Here is a 25580-nt window from a genome sequence, read left to right on the forward strand (position 1 = left end):
CATGGTTATTTAAGGACAGAGGAGTAGACTGGATAGTTTGGGCCTGTATTCTCTAAAGTTTTGACGAATGATGGGAGATGTCACAGATACAAACAAAACTCTTTCATGACTCGACTCACTGGTGGCAGGGACGATATTTACCCTGGTTAAGTCTAGATCACAGTTTCAGAGTAGGTAGTGTGTCATTAAGAATTGAGAAGAGGAGAAATTTCTTTACCCAAGAAAGTCGTGAAGGCTCAGTCACTGAGTTCATTCAGAACTGAAATTGATAAATGTCTGGATCTTAAAGGAATCAAAGGATGAGGAGATAGTGTCCATCATGGCTAATAGCTGACCTTTAGTACCCAGGACATCTTTAAGGAGCGGTGCCTCAAACAGGTGGCATCCATTATTCAGGACCCCCATAACACAGGACATTGCTAACATTAGGAAGGAGGTACAGAAGCCTGAAGGCACACACTCAATGTCTGAATGGGCATTGAACCCATGAATGCTGACTCTTTATTTTTTTATTTCTTTCTTTTTGCACTACGTATTTAATTTAACCATTTATATATATGTAATGTAATTTATATATATCACGTAATTCACAGTTTATCTTCTCTATTATTATGTATTGCATTGAATTGCTGCCACTAAGTTAACAAACTTCATGACATATGCCGGTGAAAATAAACCTGACACTGATTCTGATTTTGATTCTTATGTTGTAAAGATCGATACACCATTGGAACCTAGAATGTAAGATCCATGTATCAAGGTAAACGAGATGTGGTCAAAAACAAAATGGTAAGACTAAACATTGACATATTGGGAATTTGCGAACTGAAATGAGTCATTTTAAATCAGTTACCAAATCTTCTACTGTGGGCAGGAAACCTCTAGAAAGAATGGAGTGGCTTTAATTGTCAAAAAAAGAGCATCAAAAACAGTGACTGGATACAACCCCAAAAATAATAGAATGATCACAATACAACTTCAAGGCAAACCTTTCAATATCACAGTGATCCAAGTTTATTGTCCAACCACAGATACCAAGGAGGATGAAATTATCCAATTTTAGGAAGAACTTCAACACCTCCTCGATACGGCATCAAAAGTGGATGTTACATTTATCATTAGAGACTGGAATATCAAAGTTGAAAATCACAGAACACCTGGAGTAACAGGCAACTTTGGCCTTGCATTATTGGATGAAGCAGGACATCAACTGGTAGAATTTTGCCAAATTAACTCTCCGGTTATAACAAATACCCTCTTCCAAAAGCCTAAGAGGCAGCTCTATACATGGACATCATCAGACGGTCAACACCTAAACTAGGTTGACTCTATACTTTACAATCAGAGATGGAAGAGCTCTATACGGTTAGCTAAAACAAGACCAGGAGCAGGTTGTGGCTCAGACCATGAGCTGCTTGTTGCAATATTCAGAATGATATTCAGAGCAAACAATATTCAGAGCAAGAGGATAAGACATGAAAGAATAGGACCAATCAAGTGTGACAATGGAAAAGTGTGTATGGAACCGGAGGAAATAGTGGAGGTACTTAATAGTGGAGGTACTTTGCTTCAGTATTCACTACGGAAAAGGATCTTGGCGATTGTAGGGGTGACTTACAGCGGACTGAAAAGCTTGAGAATGTAGATATTAAGAAAGAGCATGTGCTGGAGCTTTTGGAAAGCATCAAGTTGGATAAGTCACTGGGACCAGACAGGATGTACCCCAGGCTACTGTGGGAAGCGAGGGAGGAGATTGCTGAGCCTCTGGCAATGATCTTTGCATCATCAATGAGGACAGGACAGGTTCCAGAGGATTGGATGGTTGCGGATGTTGTTCCCTCATTTAAGAAAGGGAGTAGGGATAGCCCAGGAAATTATAGGCCAGTGAGTCTTACTGCAGTAGTAGGTAGGTAGGTGGAGAGGATCCTGAGAGGCAGGATTTATGAACATTTGGAGAGGCATAATATGATTAGGAATAGTCAGCATGGCTTTGTCAAAGGCAGGTCATGCCTTACGAGCCTGATTGAATTTTTTTGAGGATGTGACTAAACACACTGATGAAGGTAGAGCCGTAGTAGTGTATATGGATTTTAGCATGGCATTTGATAAGATACCCCATGCAAGGCTTATTGAGAAAGTAAGGTGGCAAGGGATCCAAGGGGACATTGCTTTATGGATCCCGAACTGGCTTGCTCACAGAAGGCAAAGAGTGGTTCGAGACAGGTCATATTCTGCATGGAGGCCGGTGACCAGTGGTGTGCCTCAGGGACCTGTTCTGGGACCCCTACTCTTTGTAATGTTTATAAATGACCTGGATGAGGAAGTGGAGGGATGGGTTGGTAAATTTGCTGATGACACAAAGGTTGGAGGTGTTATGGATAGTGTGGAGGGCTGTCAGAGGTTACAACGGGACATGGATAGGATGCAAAACTGGGCTGAGAAGTGGCAGATGGAGTTCAACCCAGATAAGTGTGAGGTGGTTCATTTTGGTAGGTCAAATATGATGGCAGAATATAGTATTAATGGTAAGACTCTTGGCAGTGTGGAGGATCAGAGGGATCTTGGGGTCCAAGTCCATAGGACACTCAAAGCCGCCAAGCAGGTTGACTTTGTGGTTACGAGGGCATACGGTGCATTGGCCTTCATCAATCGTGGGAATGTGTTTAAGAGCCGAGAGGTAATGTTGCAGCTATATGGGACCCTGGTCAGCCCCCACTTGGAGTACTGTGCTCAACTCTGGTCACCTCACTATAGGAAGGACATGGAAACCATAGAAAGGGTGCAGAGGAAATTTACAAGCATGTTGCCTGGACTGGGGAGCATGCCTTATGAGAATAGGTTGAGTGAACTCAGCCTTTTCTCCTTGGAGCGACTGAGAATGAGCGGTGACTTGATAGAGGTGTAGATAAATATAATGAGAGGCATTGATCGTGTGCATAGTCAGAGGTTTTTCCCCAGGGCTGAAATGGCTAGCACAAGAGGGCATAGTTTTAAGGTGCTTGGAAGTAGGTACAGAGGAGATGTCCGGGGTAAGTTTTTTTACGCAGAGTGTGGTGAGTGCATGAATGGGCTGCTGGCGACGGTGGTGGAGGAGGAAACAATAGGGTCTTTTAAGAGACTCCTGGATGGGTACATGGAGCTTTGAAAAATAGAGGGCTATGGGTAAAGCCTAGTAGTTCGAAGGTAGGGACATTTTCAGCACAGCTTTGTGGGCCGAAGGGCCTGTATTGTGCTGTATGTTTTCTATGTTTCTATGAAACTGAAGAGCGTCAGGAAAACCAACGTACCAGTAAAGTTTCAAGTTGCTAGCATCCCTCAAGAATATGCTGTGGTGGTGAAGAACAGATTCAATGGATTAAACCTAGTAGTGAGAAAGCCAGAAGAACTATGGATAGAAGTAAGGAGCGTTATACAAGAGTTGGCAACAAAAAATATTGTAAACAAAAAGAAGACGAGGAAAGCAAAATGGCTTTCTGTGGAGGCTCTACAAGTAGCTGAGCAGCAAAGCTACGTGAAGGCCAATGGAGATTGGAATAAGTACCTCCAACTGAATACAAGGTTCAAGAAGATAGCAGGGAAAACTAAGGAAACATAATGGAGTAACACAAAGAAGATGAAGAAGGCAACAGAATCGGAAAAACAAGAGATCTATTCAAGAAGATTAAAGAAATCAGAGGAGCATTTCATACAAAAATGAGTATAGTAAAATACAAAGAAGGGAAGGACCTTACAGAAGCAGAAGACATCAAAAAGAGATGGCAGGAATACGCAGAAGAATTCTACAGGAAAGACCCCAACAGCGAAGACATCTGCAATGAATGACTCATCGATCTAGAGCTGGACATTCTGGAAAGTGAAATTGAATGGGTGATGGAAAACATTGCCAATAATAAGGCTGTAGAATGTGACAGGATTCCAGTTGAATAATTTAAAACTTTAAAAGATGATGCTGTAAAAATGTTGCATGCAATTTGCCAGCAGATCTGGAAAACCCAACAATGGCCTTTAGACTGGAAAAGATCAGTTTATATCCCAAATCACAAGAAGGGAGATGCAAAGGAAGTTCAAATTACTGAACAATTTCACATGCTAGCAAGGTAATTCTAAAGATTGTGCAAGCAAGACTCCAGCAATATATGGAACGAGAGCTGGCAGATGACGAGAACTGGCAGATGATGAGAACTGGCAGATATACAAACAGGTTTTGGAAGAGGTAGAGGCAGCAGAGATCAAATTGCTAAACTACGCAGGATAATGGAGAAATCGAGGGAATTCCAGAAATGTAGTTATCTAATTTCTATTGACTACTCAAAAGCTTTTGACAGTGTGGACCATAATAAACTATGGCAAATCCTTAAAGAAATGGTGGTACCTGGACATCTGATCTGCCTTATGAGAAATTTGTACAAAGATCAACAAGCAACAGTTAGAACTGGTTCAAGATTGGGAAAGGAGTACGACAAGGCTGTATACTGTCAACCTACTTATTTAATCTATATGCTGAACACATCCTGAGGAATGCTGGTCTAGAGATCTCAAATGTTGGAATCAAAATTGCCAGACGAAATATCAACAACCTCAGATATGCAGATGTTACTACTCTAATGGATGAAAGTGAGGAGGATCTGAAGAAGCTTCTAATCAAAGTGAAAAAAGAAAGTGCAGAAGTTGGCTTGTAGCTCAATATTAAGAAAACCAAAATTGTGTCGACCAACCCTATTAACTCCATGATATAAATGGAAAGGAAGTGGAAGCAGTGACGGATTTTGTCTTTCTCGGTTTAAAGATCTCTACAGATGGTAACTGCAGCCACGAAATTAAACAGTGCTTACTTCTGTGGAGGGCAACAATGGCAAATTTAGATAAAATACTAAAGAGCAGAGACTTAACATTGTCTATGAAGATCCGTATGGTCAAGTCTGTGGTATTTCCAATTGTGACGTATGGCTGTGAGAGCTGGACTGTTAGTAAGGCTGAGTACAAAAGAAACAACACCTTTGAACTTGAATGCCGGAGGAAAGTGCAGAGTTCTACATTTCCAATTTCATACTCAACTGATATCACGGAAAAAAATTTAGGTTTAAATCCTTATCAGAAAGGATTAATAACAACTATTTATGATATAATTATGAAAATACTGCCAGCTATATCTGAAAAAATTAAAAATGAATGGAAAAGGGAACTTCAACTTCACTTACCTATAAAGAAATGGGAGAGATTTTTTCAATTCGTTAGCTCTTCCTCTATATGTGCTAAACATACACTGATATAATTTAAGATAGTGCATAGGACCCACATGTCTAAAGATAAACTAGCTTGTTTCTAACTCCCATATAAATCCTATTTGTGACAGATGTCACTCTGAGGTGGCTTCTTTAACTCATATATTGTGGTCCTGCCCTCGCTTGGAAAAAGTTTGGAAAGATATCTTTGATATAATTTCAACAGTTTTGCGTTTTGATTTACAACCCCATCCTATTACAGCAATTTGTCGTTCGCCAATGATGGAACATAGCTCTTTATCCTCTTCAGCTTGTTGGATGATCACATTTGTTACATTAATGGCCAGAAGATCCATTTTATTGAATTGGAAAGAGACCAATCCCTCTACTACATTTCAATGATTTTCCCAAACTATATTATGTTTAAATTTAGCAATATCGGGTGTCATTTTTGATCCTTCGGTTAAATTTGGAGACTTGGAAGCCATTTACTCAACATTTTCATATGATGCAGTTTGACCTTTTCTGAATCCTTTTTATTAACTTAGAATATATGAATAGAGGAGCGGAGATGACAACATTAATGAATGTATTCGGTCTAATATATTGGTTCAGCCTTGTTTTGTTCTGTTTGGGGTTTTTTTGGGTTTAGAAATTCAGCTTTTTTAATTTTTTTTTGTTTTTTGGGATTTTTCTTTGTGATATCCTTTTCTTTTTACTTCTTTTCTCTTCATGATTAATTATATTAGGAGTCTGGAAGTCTATTACACTTGTACTATTTGTAGTTTCTCTTGTATATGTTTATTACCAATCTCTTTGTATCACTATTGTTATGTTTATGAACTTGAAAACTAATAAAAAGATTAGAAAGGAAGAAAGAGCTCATTGGACAGCAATAAGACCCAACAAGTCAATACTTAAAGAAATACAGCCAGACTGCTCACTAGGAGGCTTGATTATGAGGCAAAAGCTCAAAATATTTTGGCCAAATCATGAGAAGACAGGATTCCTTGAAGAAGGCTCTCATGTTAGGTAAAAGAAGGAGAGGCAACAGAGGCTACCATGGATAGATAATATTACTCAGACAATGCGTATGATTTGGAGGATCTTTGAGAGGTAGTTTCCAACATGAAGGCTTGGTGTGCAGATGTCCATGAGATCACAGAGAGTCGGACTCGACTTAATGACGGAACAACAATAAAAGACATTGCTGTGAGAAGTTCAAAGTTCAAGTAAATTTATTATCTAAGTACATATACAATCCTGAGATTCATTTTCTTGTGGGCATTCACAAAAAAACACAACAGAATCAATGAAAAAAACACACATACAAGATGGACAAACAACCAATGTGTAAAAGACAACAACCTGTGAATACAAGAAGAATAAAAAACAAACAAAATAATAATAAATAAATAAGCAGCAAATATCAAGAACGTAAAATGAAGAATCTTTAGTTTGAGAGAACAGTTCATTGTTGGGGTGAGTTAGGTTTTCCCCTCTGGTTCAAGAGCCTGATGTTTGAGGGGTAATAACTGTTCTTGAATCTGGTCCTGTGAGTCCTGAAGCTCTTGTAACTTCTTCCTGATAGAAGCAGTGAAAAGAGACTATGACCTAATAGTGGAGGTTCTTTATGACAGATGCTGCTTTCCTGTAACAGTGCTCCTTGTAGATGGTAGGGAGGGCTTTACTCATGATTTACCAGGCAATGATGCAAATAGATGGCATACTCTCCAGCACACATCTGTTGAAGTGTATCAAAGTTTTAGATGACTTGCCAAAATACTAGATCCTCTTTCACTTGCCTCTACAAGGAGGAAGTTCTCCACAATATTGGTTGCTTTGAATCATTTCACAAAGAGAAGGTGAGGCTTCTCTTTTCTTTAGCCTTCCTTCTGAGATGCTGGGACAAGGATATCATCCCTAAGTTCCTGAAGTTGAGTTCCACAGTGGTCTCTCCGGACGCTAAACGCATTCTCTGACAAGCTAGCCAAGCATTGGTTAGGGAGCATATCCATTACATTAGATCTGCTCTGGAGACTGGCACAAGACAACTGTCTCTTTACAAACAAGAGAAAATCTGCAGATGCTGGAAATCCAAGCAACACACACAAAATGCTGGAGGAACTCAGCAGGCCAGGCATCATCTATGGAATAAAGTACAGTCAATATTTCTGGCCGAGACCCTTCGGCAGAACTTACTTTTCACCTGGAATTGTTAGCTCCCTCATCTCCTAGTGCTTGGGAGTACATTGGTCTCCTGGTGATTGGGAGTGGTGACTGGTCTAACACTGCTGAAGGTGATACAACAGATTATCCAAACAAAGTGCAATCATCTCACCATTGGACCCAGAAAGGACTGTCATCAATCAAACTGGATAAAGCATCGATAAGTTGACTAGATCGGTCCTTGCCAAGGGACTAAACTTTGCTCCGGTCCCCAGAGCTATACCTTATTAGGACTACATTGGCAGAGTAGAGCAAGCAATCCGAAAACTACAACTACCACCGGATACCCCGGAGGAAGTAAGGATAAATGTCTGGATGTCCTTCCGAACGGCCGTTTTGTCAAAACCGAACATTAAAAAAGGAAAGTGATGGCCCTCCAGGCATTACGGCGAAACCTAGCCATCTTGATTTTACCAGAGGACAAAAGAAATGTGATGGTCCTGGTATCCTTGGAGGAATACCACAGGAAAGTCCAACCGATTCTGGACTATCCTGCCTACAGAGTTCTACAGTGGGATCCCACAGATTTGATTGTGAGGATGATCTCTGCTTTAATGAAGAAATCTGGACTGCCAGCAGACATATGCAAGACAATTCTGCCTCAGGCGGCAGTACCACCAAGACATTACAGGCTCCCTAAAATACACAAAGAGGCTTCTCCCCCTGAGGCCTATCATCAGTGGGATTCTCTGACTTACTACCTTGCTAAACATTTAATGACCATGTTGTCTCCCTTTGTTGGGGTTGTGAGCATCACATCACGAATTCGACTGTCATCATTCAAATGATAACCAACATCTGCTGAATCCGTAGGACATAATAGTCTGTTTTGATTTGTATCCCTATTCACTAGAGTTTCCATTAAGGACAGCCTGGTCCTCCTGCAGTCAAGGTTTGATAAGGGTTCCATTGTCTTTTTTGAACATACCCTTACATCAATGTACTTTTTCTTTAAGTGGAACTATAATGAACAAACGGACAAAGTGGCCATGGGATCGCCTTTATTGACAGCTATTGCTAATTTCCACATGGTGAACTTTGAAGAGGGGGCTCTGAGTTCATCATCTTTACACCCCAAATGCTTCTTCAGGTGTGTGGATCACACATTCGTTGTGTGGCTTCATGAACTCCAAGCACTCCAAAGTTCCACGACCATCTGAATAGCATACTGTACATCCAACTATTCAATTTACGATGGAGATGGAGAAGAATGGTTGCCTCCCGTTCATGGATATTCTAGTATGACGGAAACTAGTATGGTAGCCTCGGGCATGGCATCTATTGGAAAATCACTCACACAGACTTATACCGCAACAATAACAGCTACCATCACACCTCCCAATGTGGAGTGGTTCTTTCTACTTTGATTAACCATGCGAAAACTATTTCAGACCCAAAGAGTCTCACTGAACAAAAAAGATGATTATACACGATGTTCCTACAGAATGGCTACAAGGTGAAGGAAATCAATCAGGCCCTTGAAAAGGCTGACGGAAAAACCAGAAAACCTAGCAACAAGGAGGAACCCGTTACTACCGCCTGTCTTCCCTAAATTTTCATGGTTTCTGGAAGGATCACCAGGATGCTAAAGAAATACCCAATTAATACCATCCACACACCTGTAAGGAAGCTCAAATCACAGCTGATGCAGGTCAAAGATGTTCTGGGATTCAGGTCGGCTGGCGTTTATAGGATACCCTGTGAATGCGGAGCAGCATATATCAGCTGGACGGGACACATCAAGGAACACATGAGGTGTATCCATTTGGGTTACCTGGAGAAATCGGTGGATCCATGCAGTATTTCTTTCTGACCTGATAACTCTAACCAAGAGGATGGTTTTTGCTGGTACTTGTTAGAAAAAGGTGAGAACTTAATAAATCATTGAGGCAGTGATTTGAGGAGGTGTAATCAACACAAAGGAGAGAGAAAAACACATGCTTGAACTGTAAGATAAAGAATACAGTTCTCATTAGAATCCTGAAATAAAGGAAAATATTGGAAAGGTCGAATAGGTCAGGAAGCATCAGTGAAGAAAAAAAAATGTTGATGATACATGCTAATGACATTTTTGTATAAATGTCTAGTTCTGATAAATGTGAAAAGCTGATTATCTGAAGTCATTGAATTTAGTGTTGGGTCCTGAGGGCTGTAATTTTCTTCAAACTATTATTAACCTTTCCTTGGCTAAAAGAGAGGTCAAGTTGGAGTCAGGGATCACTCTTACAAACTGAATGGAAGTATTCTCTGAAGCTGTCAAGTAATCTGCACAGAATTCAATACATTAAACTGGAAAATAAATGAATATGTATAAATGGATTGCTGCTTTATCTGAAAGCACCCCCTCTATAGTCAGGCGGAAACTGCTGGAAATTACATTTTGTGCATTTGTTTGGTAAAGTGCCAGAAGTGATACAGAATCACAAAAAGGAGAAAATCTGTAGATGCTGGAAATCCAAGCAACGCACACAAAATGCGGGAGGAATTCAACAGGCCAGGCAACATCCATGGAAAAGACTGAACAGTTGACGTTACAGGCTGAGACCCTTCATCAATCCGCTTTTCCACCTCTAGCAACACCCTCTCCCATTTTCATAAAATCCTCCCATCAAGCTGCAGGAATTGCAACACTTGCACTTCTGCTTTTTTCCTGCCACAGACTTCTTCCAGCTGAAACAATGATTCATTGGAACATCCTACATGGTATGTTCCTCGTGATATGATCTTGTTTGCAATGCAGAAGCAAAATGAACCTGCTTGATCCTACTTTGCAGAACACATGTCTTATTCTCAAAGGTAAATTTCCAGTTGACTGATAATTTAATTCTCTATCTCATTCTAACTATGACCATTATTTCTGACTTCAATGAAATCCAAAGTATTCTCAAGATACAGCACCTCATTTTCTACCTGACATGTTTGATCCTCAGGATTCAACAGTGAATTTCAAATTTCAGATCTCCAGTTCCTGCTACAGTCATGATGAAAGGTCTCAGCCTAAAACATCAACTGTTTACTCTTTTCCATGGATGCTGTCTGGCCTGCTGAGTTCCTCCAGCATTTTGTGTTTATTATGATGATTTCCAGCATCTGCAGATTTTTTCTTGTTTGTGATCCTACTACAGTCTGTATCTATCATTCCAGCATTCGTTTCTCTCCCTTCTGTTCCGCTTATCACTAACTATTTAGTCTTCTCCAGACAAATTAGCTGCAATTAGTGCAAGTCTCCTTCACTCTCTCAGCTGTTACAGCAATTTGCATCATGAAGTTTCTCTTGGTCTTCAGTATTTTGCAGTAACTCCCTTTGCTCCCTCCATCTTTACCTTTTCTCTCAACTTAAAGCATGCTTGCCTTCTGAGTTTCTGATTGTGAAGAAAGGCCCGAAACATTAACTCTTTTTCTCTTTCCACAACTGCTGACCTGACTTCCTTTGTGTTTCTAGCACTTTCAGCTTTTATTTTAACTAATGCAAGGTGCATTTAAGCATACAGTTTACTCACATTTCTGCTGATGTCTGCAGTTGACAAACAATAAGGGAAGTGAAAGCTTAAAACGGAAATCATTATAATGAGCACACAGCAAGAAGTTGATGTGCTGCCAGTGTTGTACTTAAGGGTCAAAAGTTAATTGTTCAACACCATGTCTGTATTCTTTTCCAGAGATAACCTGTTGTTAACTGTTCAAGGATGTAAAAGACTTGATCGAATATAATTAAAGGTTTACTTTGCAGCCATTTTTTTCAAATTCACTTACTCTACAACTTGTAGCTAAATTTTCAAGAACTGCTGTAGTTGAGCACTACAGATAATACACTCAGTAGCCATTTTACGAGGTGCTTCATGTACCACATAAAGGGACCCCAAGTGTAAGCTTGCGGTCTTCTGCTGCTATAACTTATCCACCAAGGATTGCATTCAGAGATGCTCTTCTGCACACCACTGTTTGTTTGAGTTACTGCTGCCTTCCTATCAGCTTGAAGGGGTCTGGCACTCTCCTCAAACCGCCCTCGTTAACAAGATGTTTTTGCCAACAGAACCGCTGCTCACTGGATTTTTAAAAAAAATTCGCACCATTCTCTGCAAACTCTAGAGGTTGTTGTGTATGAAAACCTCATGAGATCACCAGTTTATGAGATACTCTGAGTGTATTTGTTGACATACCAAATCTCTTCAAACTCCTAATGAAGTATAGTCGCTGTCTTGCCTTCTTTATAACTGCATCAATATGTTGGGACAGGTTAGATCCTCAGAGATCTTGACACCCAGGAACTTGAAACTGCTCACTCTCTCCACTTCTGATCCCTCTATGAGGATCGATATATGTTCCTTCCTAAGTCCACAATCAGCCATTTCATCTTGCTGATGTTGAGTGCCAGGTTGTTGCTGCAACACCACTCCACTAGCTGGCATATCTCACTTTTGTACGCCCTCTCGTCACCATCTGAGATTCTACCAACAATGGCTGTATCATCAGCAAATTTATAGATGGTACTTGAGCTATGCCTAGCCACACAGTCATGGGTATAGAGAGAGTAGAGCAGTGGGCTAAGCACACACCCCTGAGATGCATCAGTGTTGATCGTCAGCAAGGAGGAGATGTTATCACCAATCCGTACAGATTGTGGTCTTCTGGTTAGGAAGTTGAGAATCCAATTGCAGGGGAAGGTACAGAAGCCCAGGTTTTGTGACTTCTCAATCACGATTATGGGAATGATGGTATTGAATGCTGAGCTATAGTCGATGAACAGCATCCCGACATAGGTGTTTGTGTTGTCCAGGTGGTCTAAAGCCATCTGAAGAGACATTGAGGTTGCATCTGCCATTGGCCTATTGTGGCAATAGGCAAATTGCAGTGGTTCCAGGTCCTTGCTGAGGCAGGAGTTCATTCCAGTCATGACCAACTTCTCAAAGCATTTCATCACTGCAGTTTTGAGTGCTACCAGGCAATAGTCATTAAGGCAGCTCACATTATTCTTCTTAGGCACTGGTATAATTGTTGTGTTTTTGAAGCAAGTGGGGACTTCCACCCGTAGCAGTGAGAGGTTGAAAATGTTCTTGAATACTCCCGCCAGTCGGTTGGCACAGGTTTTCAGAGCCTTTCCAGGTACTCCACCAGGACCTTCCATCTTGTGAGGGTTCACTCTCTTTAAAGACAGCCTAACATCGGCCTCTGAGATAGGAATCACAGGGTCATCAGATGGAGCAGGGATCTTCATGGGAAATGTTGCTATCATATCTGCTTTCTCCACATCCCACGGCAACACATTCCAGGCACCTACTTCTCTTTGTGTCTTTGTGTATAAAAAACTTGCCTCGGAAATCTCCCTGAAATTTACCCCCTTGTACCTTAAATCTATGCCCTCAAGAACTTGACATTTCCATCTTGGGGAAAAGCCTTTGACTATCTACTCTATATGTACTTCTCAATTTTATATACCTCTGTCAGTTCACCCTCAGCCTCTAAAACACGAGAGAAAGCAATACAATTTGTCCAACTTCTCCTTATACCTAATACCGTCTAATCTAGGAATCAAGCTCTGAACCTCTCTGCACCTATCCAAAGTCTCTACATCAGTTCTGAAACATAATGACCAGAAATGCATGCATATCGTACTCCACATGCCACTTAGCCAAAGTTTATACAGATGTAACACAATTTGCTATTTTTTAAATATATTTTTATTATATATTTCATATTCATTGCCCCAACCTAATAATGGTAAGTATGCCTTATGGCCCTTTACTTATCCCATCTACTTGTGTTGTTATTTTCAGTAAGCTAAGGACTTGAACTCCCATGACCCATCTGCACATCAGTGCTCTTAAGACCTGACAGTTATTGTATATTATCTTACCTTTGACTTCCCACAGTGCAACTCTAAATACTTGTCTGGATTAAACTCTGTCTGCCTTTTCCCTGACCATATGTTAGAATGATAAATCTCCACCACTACCCAAACCCCCCATCTTAATTGACCAAGCCACTTTTTACTCCAACTTATCGTGGCATGGATCATATGTGTCTTGACCTTCTGGATAAGCCAACCATGAAGAACCTTGTCAAAAGCTTTACTGAAGTCCATATACATAACATCCACAGCCCTATCCTCAATCATTTTCTTTACCACCCTAAAGAAATCAAATTTGTAAAACATGCCCTCTGCCACCAAGATTTCTGAATGGTTCACACACATTACCTTGTTACTCCTCTTTGTACTTTTATTTTTGTAACTTGCAGTATTTTTATACGTACTGCTGCCACAAAACGACTTACACAACATACGTCAGTGATAATGAACCTAATTCTGATTCCTCCACACAGCGCCATGACAACTACTTTTCGTAAGTCTTAATTTATATTTAGAAAATTTATTTCTCTTTCTCTTTCTTGGAGATGGGAACAACACAGAGCAATAGCAACCTACTTTCTGACGCTTACTTGGAGAAGCGTTTTGTGGAAGCTGGAAATGATTTTCTCGAAGGAGTGAATGAAAATACAAAGGAGGTAGTAGGATCTCTTTGTTGAACATTCCAGAGGAACATTACTCAAGGATCTGGATTGCATAGTCATATTATTACATTATACAACAGCAGCCATGAATTTCCCTTTGATGACCACTGTCCTGCACCTACTCTCACTTCTTTACCTCACCCCTCTTGTGCAGATTTGAAAAGTTACCCATGCACAGTTTCTTGCATCAGCCATCACAGTATCACAATACTTCATACTGCAAAACCAAGCTTTAAAGAATAATTTAATAAGTATTAAAAGTTTGGACGTCTTTGGTTACTCTTTTGCAGCACCTGAGGAAAGAATGTTTGATGACTCTGTGAAATCATTAAGCATAGTGTAGAATCAGGGAGGAATAGTGTTAGATACAAATGCCATTTGAATACCCTTGGAGTGAATTTTCTGGCAAGTGCGTTTGTTTTTCTTGCTATATTGCATTTAGTGTCATCAAAACAACTTACAATGTTGATTAACCATGGGGAACTTTTTGTACAGTTCTGAATCTGGCTCTATGTACTTTAAAGATGCTATAAAATTGAGATCCAATGAGCTATTAATTTGCTTCTTTAAATTTACTGAATTGGTGATAGAATTATTTGACACAAGGACAGAACAAGCATAAAATGCCAGGTATTGAAGAGCAGATGATTGGTGCATTCAGTTCACATAATACTTTTATCTCCCAAAAGAAAAATAATAGCGCCTTCAAATTGAATTCACATCTTCTGATAATGGCGCCCTAGTCAATATTATCACTTGTAGAATCTTATTTATGGATTTCTTTTAAATAGTACAAGGAAATTGTTCAATTTATCGTTAACACTTTTCTTTTTGCCTAAAAGGGGTTTCTTCAGAAAATGACGATGCTGTTATTGTATTTGATCCAAAGCCAAATTACTTCACTGCAGATTAGTTTAGTTCAATGGTTTTATTATTCACACAAAGCTATTAATCTTGGTAAAGTTGCACTGTAGATGTTAGGTGTTACATTTACTGGAGATTGGTGCCACTTTCCAAACTTGTTCCAACACTGTGTCCATAAAATAGAGAATTTCAAAGTTCCAGTAATCCTCTGAGATGGGAAACACCATCTCATCTCCATCTGCACAGAGCAACCCTATATTTTAGAAATGGATACTGTATATATATTTTTCACAAATATTTGGGCCATCTCAGCTCAAGGTAACAATTCTGTCAATCTCATTCTCCTAGATATTTCTTGTACTTATTCTTTCTTACTGCCATCAGCTCCAATCTAGTCCATGTCAGTCACAATGAGGCCACTCTCATGTTGGAGGAGCAGCATCTCATATTCTATCTGGGTAGCCTCCAATCCGATGACATGAATATTGACTTTTGTAACTTCAAGTAATTTCTCTCCCCTCTTCCCCTTGTCTCCTTTTTCATTCTCCATTCATGCTCCCCTCGTACCCTTTTGCTTCTCCTCACCTGCTTATCGCCTCCCTCTGGTAACCTCCTTCTTCTTCTTCTCCCAATGTCCACTCTCAGCTGCTGTCAAATTCCTTCTTCTACAGCTCTTTACCTCTCACCTCCCAGCTTCTTATTCCATCCTCCTGGGCCTAGCCACCCACCTTCCCGCTTACATGGATTCACCTATCACCTGCTAACTTGTACTCTTTTCCCTCCTCCCACCTGCTTATCTGGCTTCTTATCCCTTCCTTTCCTGTCCTGATGAAGGGTCTCAGCCTGAAACATCATCTATTTACTTCTCTCCATCGCAGCTCCCCGACCTGCTGAGTTCCTTCAGCATTGTATGCGCTTTGCTGCGGATTTCCAGCATCTGCAGAATCTCATGAGTTTATCATTTGCAGCTCCAACCCAATTCTCATTTTACAATTTAACTCCCTGTAAGTAATAATTTTCTCTTTCTTTCTTCTGTCCAGCGAGGTCAGTGATCAGATTGATTTGGATCCTAGTTGCAACGCAAATACAGTCAATAATTTAGAATATTCATTGACAAGTTCATCCACACCCCCCAAAAATAATGTCAATTTTGGACAACATAGTAGGAAAAGCAAGTGGTTAGATAAATTTTTGCACAGTTTTCACTTTAACCAAATTGTAAGTCCTTGCCAACTTTTGAATGAGTGCTGTATTGGTTAGGATAATGCTATTATATTGCCAACAATCAGGGTTCAATTCTACTGTGGTCTATAAGGAGGTTGTGCATTCTCCCTGTGGCCGCATCAGTTTCCTCGCGTATTCCAAAAGCTTACTGTTAGTAGATTAATTGGACTCATGGGTTCCATTGGGCGCCATGGGCTCATTGGGGCAGAACGACCTACCACCGTGCTGTAACTCGCAATAAAATAATGCATAGGCCATGCATACAAACAAGCCTTTAGGAGAGCAGTGGAATGGATTTTCTGGCTGTTGCAAGGGTACAGATGACAGTTTTTGACACTAACTGAAATTTTGAGACATCAAACCAAAAATGAATGCATTGCAGTTAACACATTGATGTCCATTTTGAGAATCCTTCTCGTAGACACACCAGCCAGGCCAGCAGTATTGTGTTTTTTTTTAAAAACTGGCAATAGCATTTAAAACCTCATTTAAAAGAATAACATTATTTGCCTGAGATAGGCTCAGGTTCAATTTGTTAATGTTAGCTTTATTACCAAGAACAGCAAAGATTTTAAGATTTAAAATGCTTCTTCAGATTATCTATTCCTATGGGCAACACGCCTCTGTAGGCATCATCCATCATGTGGGAACATGGTTGGCAACCACATTTTCAAGTTTGGGTTACAAAAGATTCTTAGGATCAGTTCAGCCAAAAACTGGAGAGGACCTGTTAAAACAAAGGTTAGAAGGAATACTATTGGTGATATTGTGTGAATATTGCTGTATTTCCTGGTAGAAAAAGGTTGGATTGAAGTATATGCGCACTTCTGTGTTTTGGCCTACAATGAAAAGGTAGGAACACACATCAAAGTTGCTGGTGAACGCAGCAGGCCAGGCAGCATCTGTAGGAAGAGGTGCAGTCGACGTTTCAGGCCGAGACCCTTCGTCAGGACTAACTGAAGGAAGAGTGAGTAAGGGATTTGAAAGTTGGAGGGGGAGGGGGAGATCCAAAATGATAGGAGAAGACAGGAGGGGGAGGGATAGAGCCAAGAGCTGGACAGGTGATAGGCAAAAGGGGATACGAGAGGATCATGGGACAGGAGGTCCGGGAAGAAAGACAAGAGGAGGGGACCCAGAGGATGGGCAAGAGGTATATTCAGAGGGACAGAGGGAGAAAAATGAAAAGGTAGGCTATATTTAAATACTGTTTTGCTTTAAATATGTTCAGATGCGGCATTTAGTAACTAAAGTAGTCTGGATTAAAGATAAACTCTAATTATGGTTTCCGTAGCTGCCAAATTAATAATGTTAACATCCAACCCTTTTACACCCTTTTAATGATAAAGATTAGCAATGACATAACACCAATAACATCTCAGATTTGGTGAACTAAGCTCCTGGAATGTTTTAGTTAGATTGAAGAATGTTTATGTTTTTTTTAAGTCATTCATGGGAGCGTAAGTTTCCCAACTTCTTGATAAAACAAACTCTTTGGGGGATATACTGTAGTTAGTATTATCTCATTAGTCATTTCAGATGACATTTGCCAGAAAATGCTGATATTGGTTTCTTTTTATTTCATCCAAAATGTTGACATCAAAGGCTCTTGGCCTCTGAAAGCAAAGTTTCTGGGCAACAGAATGCATGAGCCTATGGGCAGACGCGAGTGAGGAACTTTCTGTGGCAATCTCCAGCAGTCCCCGTGAGGACATTAATTAGTACTCAGTGCCAGAAGTAAATGAGTGGACCACTCAAAAATTTAATTGAAAATTTTAATCCAAGACCTACTTGAATTAAATTGTGAAGCAATCTAAGACCATCTCAGTCAGCCATTCTGCTTTTTCATTTATACAATGTGCATCCAAAGGCCAAAAGAGGCTGAATATAGGAATTAAGACACATCATTTAAAGGTAATATGAAGGTATGGAAAGCACTTAGAAAGGCTACTGGTATATTGACTGGTATATTGGCTGGAAGATTTGAGTACTACATTAAAAAAGTCATAGTACAATTACATAGGACCTGCAGAAAATCCAATTGGGATGTTTTGTATATGATGTACACTGAATCATGCCATAATGGCACTGCCTTACAGGAGAGATTGAGGTACTAAGCAGTCTGGGCCTATCTGCTCTTCACTGTATCTAAATGAAACAAATTAGTCATTAAGTTATGAAGAAATACAGCTCAGAAATAGGCCCATGCTGACCAGAGAATCTTCCTGATAGTCCCAATTGTGCATGTTCAAGCTCTAACTCTCCAAGTCCCTCTTAACCATGTACTTAGCCAAATGGCTCTTAGATGCTATCACTCCCACTGTCAGCTAGTTCCAGGTATTCACTACTTTCTTTGTAAAGAAGTTACCTCAGGTGTCTTTTAACTGGCTCCTCTCTTAACTTCTGTCTGCATCTTCTAGTTTTGGATTTCCCAACCATAAGAAAAAGACTATGGCCATCCACTTTATTTATACCCTTTATGGTATTATAAATTGCAAGGTGATTCTCCCAACCTCCAAGAAATAAAAATCATACCAGTGCCCATGAAGACCAGGGTGAGCCGTCTCAATGACTATCGGCCAGTAGCACTCACATCTGTTGTAATGAAGTGCCCTGAGAGGTTGGTATTGGTCAGAATCAACTCCTGCCGAAGCAAGGACCGCTGCAATTTGCCTGTCACCACAATAGATCTACAGCAGATGCAATCTCTCTGGCTCCCTATCACCACGATAGATCTACAGCAGATGCAATTTCTCTGGCTCTCTACTTGGCCTTATAAGACCTGGACAATAGAAATTCCTAGTATGTCAGGCTGCTGCTTAATGATAACAGCTTTAGCGTTCAACACACTCATATCCCCAGTTCTAATCAACAAGCTCCAAACCTAGGCCTCTGTATCTCCCTCTGCAACTGGATCCTTGAATTCATCACTTGGAGAGCACAGTCAGTACTTTTTAACTAATAGATCTGTGCCCTGTGCCCTCTTGACCCAAAGAGTTCCCCAGATGCCACTTCTGTTACTTCATCCGCTTTGTTCCGTAAGAGAAGGTCCAGTTTTGTCCTTCACAAGTTGGTTGCTTTATATACATCACACAAATTCTGCAACATCCAGGCCCTTTGCAGTTTGGGTGGCCCAGACGATAACAAGAAAACTGAAATTTCCCACGAGAACTACTCTAATAATCTTGAAGGTACGGGCAATTTTCCAACACATCTGCTCCTTAATTCTCTACTGCTTATTAGTGGAGGGGGAATCTACAATATCACCCTACCAAGGTGATCATGTTCTTCTTATTTCTACCCAAGGGGACTGATTAGATGATCTTTCAAGAATATTCTCCAAGCAATGCTGCCATGTACTTCCTTGCCAAAAATAGTATCACCCTCTCCACTTTTGCCTCTCCCTCTGTCACACTTTAAGCATTGGTATCCCAGAAGATGGAGCTGCCAGTCCTGCCCTTCTCTCAGTCACATTTCCATAATGGACACAATATCCTTGTCACCAGAGAAAATCCACGCCCCCAGTTCATCCACCTTACCTGTTAAGGTATGTGCATTGAAATAGGTGCCGTTTAGAACAGGGGTTTGATTCAGATTCAGGTTTATTTATCGTATGTACATCAGGACATGCTGTGAAATGCATTATTTGTGTTAACAGCCAGCACACCAAAGGATATTCTGGGGACAGCCTGCAACTGTTGCTATGTATTCTGGTGCCAACACAGTCTGCCACGTTGTTCCACAGAACAACTCAAGCAGCAGCAACAACAAAACAAAACAACAGCAACAAGCAACAACAACAAACCACTGCTATTCTCCTTTTCGCAATGCTTACAAAGCACTCCTCCACTCTCCATTTGGAAAATCAGATCACTCCTCCGTTTTTTTGGAACAGGGAGAAGCTAAAACAAGAGGCAGCCATAGTTAAAACCGTCCACTGTTGTTCCGACCAATTGGCCTCCATGCTGCAGGACTGCTTTGATGACGTTGACTGGAATGTCTTCCATGATGAGGATGTATTCGAGTTCACAGATGGGTCACGAGTTTCATCCAGAAGTGCATCGAGGATGTTGTCGCCCAGAAATTGGTCAGGGTCTTCCTGAATCAGAAACCCTGGATCAACAGTTCCATGCAAGCAGCACTTAGTGCACGAGACAAAGCTTACATTGCCGGTAATCAGCAAGAGCTCAAGAAATGCAGCTACAATCTGCGCAAAGTCATCAAGGCAACAAAACAACCATACCGAGAGATTCAGACTCAACTTTCCACCAACAGCACACGCAGCTTATGCCAAGGCCTACACACCATCACAGACTTCAACGCTAATGCAGTGAAGTTTCCAACATCGCTGCCGCTCTCCCAGACGAGTTAAATCTTTTTGAGCTTGACTTGATGTTGCCAATACTGAGCCCTGAGGAGACCTGCAGATGATGCAACCGGTAGCTTGGTCATCTCTGAGGCTTAAGTAGGGAGGTGTTTCCAATGGGTGGACAGTCGCAAGACTGCGGGACCAGACGGCCTCACAGGATGAGTACTCGGGATGTGCGCAGCACATCTGGCAGGTGCGTTTACAGACATTTATAATCCCTCCCTCTCCCAGTGTAGAGTGCTCTCCTGCTTCAAAACATCTACCATTGTCCCTGTACCTAAAAAGACCAAGGTAACATGTCTGAACAACTGGAGTCCTTTTGCATTCACCTCAATAATAAGCAAGTACTTCGAGATGTTGGTCAAGGACTACAACTGCAGCTTGCTGCCACCCACACTGGACTCCTTACAATCTGCTTACTGACATAACCAATAGACAGATGATGCAATAGCCACAGCTCTACACACCATCCTTACACATCTGGAGAAGAGGGTTGCTTATGTGAGAACGCTGTTCTTGTCTACAGTTCAGCATTCAACACCATAATTCCCTCCAGGCTCAACAAGAAGCTCAGAGACCTTGGCCCTCACCCTGTCTTGTGTGGCTGGATCCTGGACTTCCTGTCAGTTCGCCAGCAGGTGATAAGAGTGGGCTCCCTCATCTCTGCCCCTCTGACCTTCAACACAGGGGTCCCTCAGGGTTGTTCACTAAGTCCCCTCCTTTACTCTCTGTATACCCACAACTGTGTTGCCACCCACAGCTCCAATCTGCTAATTAAATTTGCTGATGACGCTACACTGCTTGGCCGAATCTCAAATAATAATGAGGCAGCCTACAGAGAGGAAGTCATCACCCTGACACAGTGGTGACAAGAAAACAATCTCTCCCTCAATGTCGCAAAAACAAAGGAGCTGGTTGTGGACTACAGGAGGAATGGAGACAGGCTAATCCCTATTGACATTAATGGATCTGGGGTTGAAAGGGTGAACAGCTTTAACATCCTCGGCATAAACATCACCGAGGATGTCACGAGGGCTATATATACCAGCAATGTGGCGAAAAAGGCACAATGACACCTCTTTCACCTCAGAGGTTTGAAGAAATTTGGTATGGCCCCCAAATTCTAAGAACTTTCTACAGGGGCATGATTGAGAGCATCCCAACTGGCTGCATCTTTGCCTGGTATGGGAACTGTACTTCCCTCAATCACAAGACTCTGCAGAGAGTGGAGAGGACAGCCCAGCACATCTATAGATGTGAACTTCCCACTACTCAGGACATTTACAAGGACAGGTGTGTAAGAAGGGCTCGAAGGATCACTGGAGACCCAAGTCACCCCAATCAAACTGTTCCAGCTGCTACCATCTGGGAAATGGTACCGCAGGACCAACAAGGTCCACGACAGCTTTTTCCATCAGACCGTCAGGCTAATTAATTCATGCTGATGTTACTGTATTTCTATGCTATATTGACTATCCTGTTGTAAATAAATTACTATAATTGCATGTTGAACATTTGAATGGAGATGTAACATAAAGATTTTTACTTAAAGATGTATTTGAAGGATGTAAGTAATAAAGTCAATATAAAAACTTTCGCTTCCCTCTCACACAGACAGCCCTCCAAAACTAGTACAGGCCACATCCAGGCCTCCAGTCCTTGTCCCAGGTTTGACAATCAAGCCTGGACCCCAGGATTCACTCTTCATAGATTTGATTTTCATGTCTCAACTTCCAGACTCGCGAGGATCTCAGACCCCAACGACCTTGGCATTCATGACTTCTTTGCGTCTCTACCTTCAGTCTTTGACCTTCTACCTATTGTCTCACTGTGCACTGGACACTAACCTTAGGCTTTGATCCCAGACTTCACTGGGTTTGACCTTTCGGTCTCTCCAACTTCCAACTGTCTTCCTCTCCCTTCCCCAATAATAGTCCTGACCTGACCTTCTCAATTACTTCCTGGTCTCCTCCCTAACAATATCCCCATTCCTCTGAGTTCCCTGAATTTGATAATCACCATCATCAATGTCTCTCTGAACTATTTCCTTCTCCATTACCTGCCTCCTCCCCCCCCAACCACCCTTTGTCATGTTGGGAGATTGCAGAGGAATTCCAGTGAACAATATGACTTGTAACACTGTTGAATATCATCTGGTCCAGTGTTTCTACAACTTAACCAGAAGTTACATTTTAATGACAGCTAATTATCACATTTTTATTTTCTTGCTCATCAACAATTTATTCTGGTTAATCATTGGAAGTGGAATAAGTTTATTATTATCATATACATCAAGATATGGTGAAAAGTTTGTACTGTGCACTGATCATACAGATCTACCTGCATATTGTTCATATAGATAAAATACACAGTGTGTTGTGGTAGAACAAGGTAAAATATCATAGAATAATGTGCAACCAGCAACAGAGAAAGTACAGTGCAGATAAATAATTAAGTGCAAGATCTTAATGAGGTAGATTGTAAAGTCAAGGGTCCTTCTCATCACACAAGAGGTCCATTCAAGGGTCTGTTAACAGTGGGACAGAAGCTATCCTTCAGCCTGGTGGTATGTGCTTTTAGGCTTTCTTATCTTCTGCCTGATGGAAGAGGAGAGAAGAAAGAATGTCCATGTGGGTGAGGTGGCTTTGATGATGCTGGCTCCTTTACTGAGGCAGCACTAAGTATTGAGGGGGTCCATAAAGGAGAGGCTGGTTACTGTGACATGCTGAGCTGTGTCCTCAACTCTCAGGAGTTTCTTGTGGTCAGTTGAAGAGGAGTTGCAATACCAAGCTGTGAGGCAGCCGGATAGAGTGCTGGTAATCAGAAATCTACTATAATGTTTTAGTGCATACTGGACAAAGTAAACACACACACACATGGTATTTGACTTGAAATGATAATTAGTTTTTCTCCATAGATGCTTCCTGACCTACTGAGTGCTTTCAGTATTTTCTTATTTCACTTCAAATCAATTTAATGTGGCAATAAAACAGAGTTAAGTTAATATCATTAATTTGAATTCAAAATGGAGAAACTTCTGGAGATTATAGCAATTGAATTAATTTGAACTTTAAAAATTATAACAGTATGTTAACTGTTAAAAATTAAATCGTGCAAGTATTGAAATTGGACTCATGGCCTAATTCTGCTCCTATGTCTTATGCTTATGGTCTAAATCTGTTTTGGTAGTTAAGTAATGACCAAATATCAAAGTATATGCAAAAATAAAATAAGGCAACATAATTTTAATAATGAAGTAATAACCATATGGTCGAGACGGGAGTTTGTTAAATGGATATGCTAATTGACAGCTTGTGTCTTTTATTTAAAAAGTGCTAATGGTGAGCATGACATGAATGGCGGTTTGTGAAGTACATTAAATCTAATTGGATCCAACCTCCAAGGTAATTGTAGCAAAATATAAAGCTATTCCAGTTTGATTGCCCAGCTTTTACGAAACAATATGAAATATTTGCTGCTGATTTCTTTTCATAACACATGTGCAGTGATGTGTGGCAATGGTTATGAAGAAAATGGAGATGAGCAGCAAGAGTCAAATGGAAATAACTATTTAACTCTGTAACTTTACCAAAAATAAATTCATTGCTTAACAAAGCTGTAGCATTATATGTCTAAATATGCTAGTCTAACATATTGCCTCAAAATAATTCAGAGTAGGTTATTAAATAAAACACTGGAAATAAATAGAAATATTTCTTTGATGTATTAGAGGTGCAAAGATATTATTGCATCATAAGGTAAATGGCTTCTGACATTGAAAACAAAATAATGGAAAATACATTATATGTAGACCCAGTCCCTGTTGTCCAGTTACCACAACAGATCTATATTTACAGTGTACTTTCAAGCCATAAATTACTGAAATGCAAACTGAATATGGAAAGGTGCTGTATTGATCTGGTGTAGAGTGATAAAACATGTTACCTGATTGTCAGTGAGCAATAATCATGACTTTGAAGTTTGCACAGCAGATGGGATGGCCAGATGCCACAAGCAAAGCTACATAATGTTAATTTACACAAAGCTAATCCTTCCTTTTACCAGTATTTATCAGTGACAGGATGCAAAGCATTGGACTGCCATTCATAAGTTAAGTAAAGTAAGTCTCAGCCATGGGATAGTAATTACTTCTTCATGAATCATCAAATTAACACCATAGTTGGAAGATTTCCATGCTTTTAGTTTGCATTTGTTCTATCATCTATATGAAGTTGAAAGCTATTTAAGATCATGATATGATATCAATCAATAACTAAATGTGATTCACAAGATGCACAGTATTTCAGTAAAAAATTTCTGAACCTTTTAATTTTTCAAGCTGCTTTAAAAGAGCAAAGAAACAGGAAAATATTTAAATGAACGTCTATTAAAACGACCTATTTGAAGTGCTATTTTGAAATTCCCAAAATGAAAAATAATCTATCCGCACCTCATTTGTACAAGATACTTTCAACTACAGAAATAGGATTATATTACAAGACAAAGAAATTTTATTCCCCTCTCATTTTATACAAAACTAATAACACAACTTCTATCAATTTACTAAATCCAGAATTGAAAACACTTCCACATTTTTGCATGTTAGTTTTCTCTTGGCTGCAAGCCCTGACTTTTTTTGTAGTGTTTTTCTAAGACTTAACATCTTCCTCTGATTCTGATCACCTTTACAGGCAAAAAAAAAGTGGTATGTAAGCTTTGAGTGTTTAATTCTGATTGGTCTTCCACTGAATAAATAAAAACAGTTTTCCTAAAAGTGATAATAATGAAGAAGGATAGAAATATCCATATGGTTTGAATCCTTCCACAATTCCTGTAGAACTTTTCCACTGTATTTTCTCTATGGATAGACCAGGAACAGAAGATTTCTTATCTAACTACTACAAGTCACAACATGCTGGAGGAACTCAGCAGGTCGGGCAGAATCCGTGGAAAAGATCGGTCGATGTCCTTTTCCAACCCAGCATCTGCAGGGTATTTTGTGTTAACTACTACAAGTGCTAGAATGTTCTTTTTAAACTGAAGAGAAGAAGTTTGCTGCATGTTTGTACTGTCATGCACTGAGGTACTTTATCATTTTACAACCTAAGCAAACATGTTCATGAGCAAAGCAACACACAGCGTCTGCATTTCCAGCATTTGCAGAT

The sequence above is a fragment of the Mobula birostris genome, chromosome 7 (genome assembly GCF_030028105.1).
Source record: "Mobula birostris isolate sMobBir1 chromosome 7, sMobBir1.hap1, whole genome shotgun sequence".
Classification (NCBI taxonomy): Eukaryota; Metazoa; Chordata; class Chondrichthyes; order Myliobatiformes; family Myliobatidae; genus Mobula; species Mobula birostris.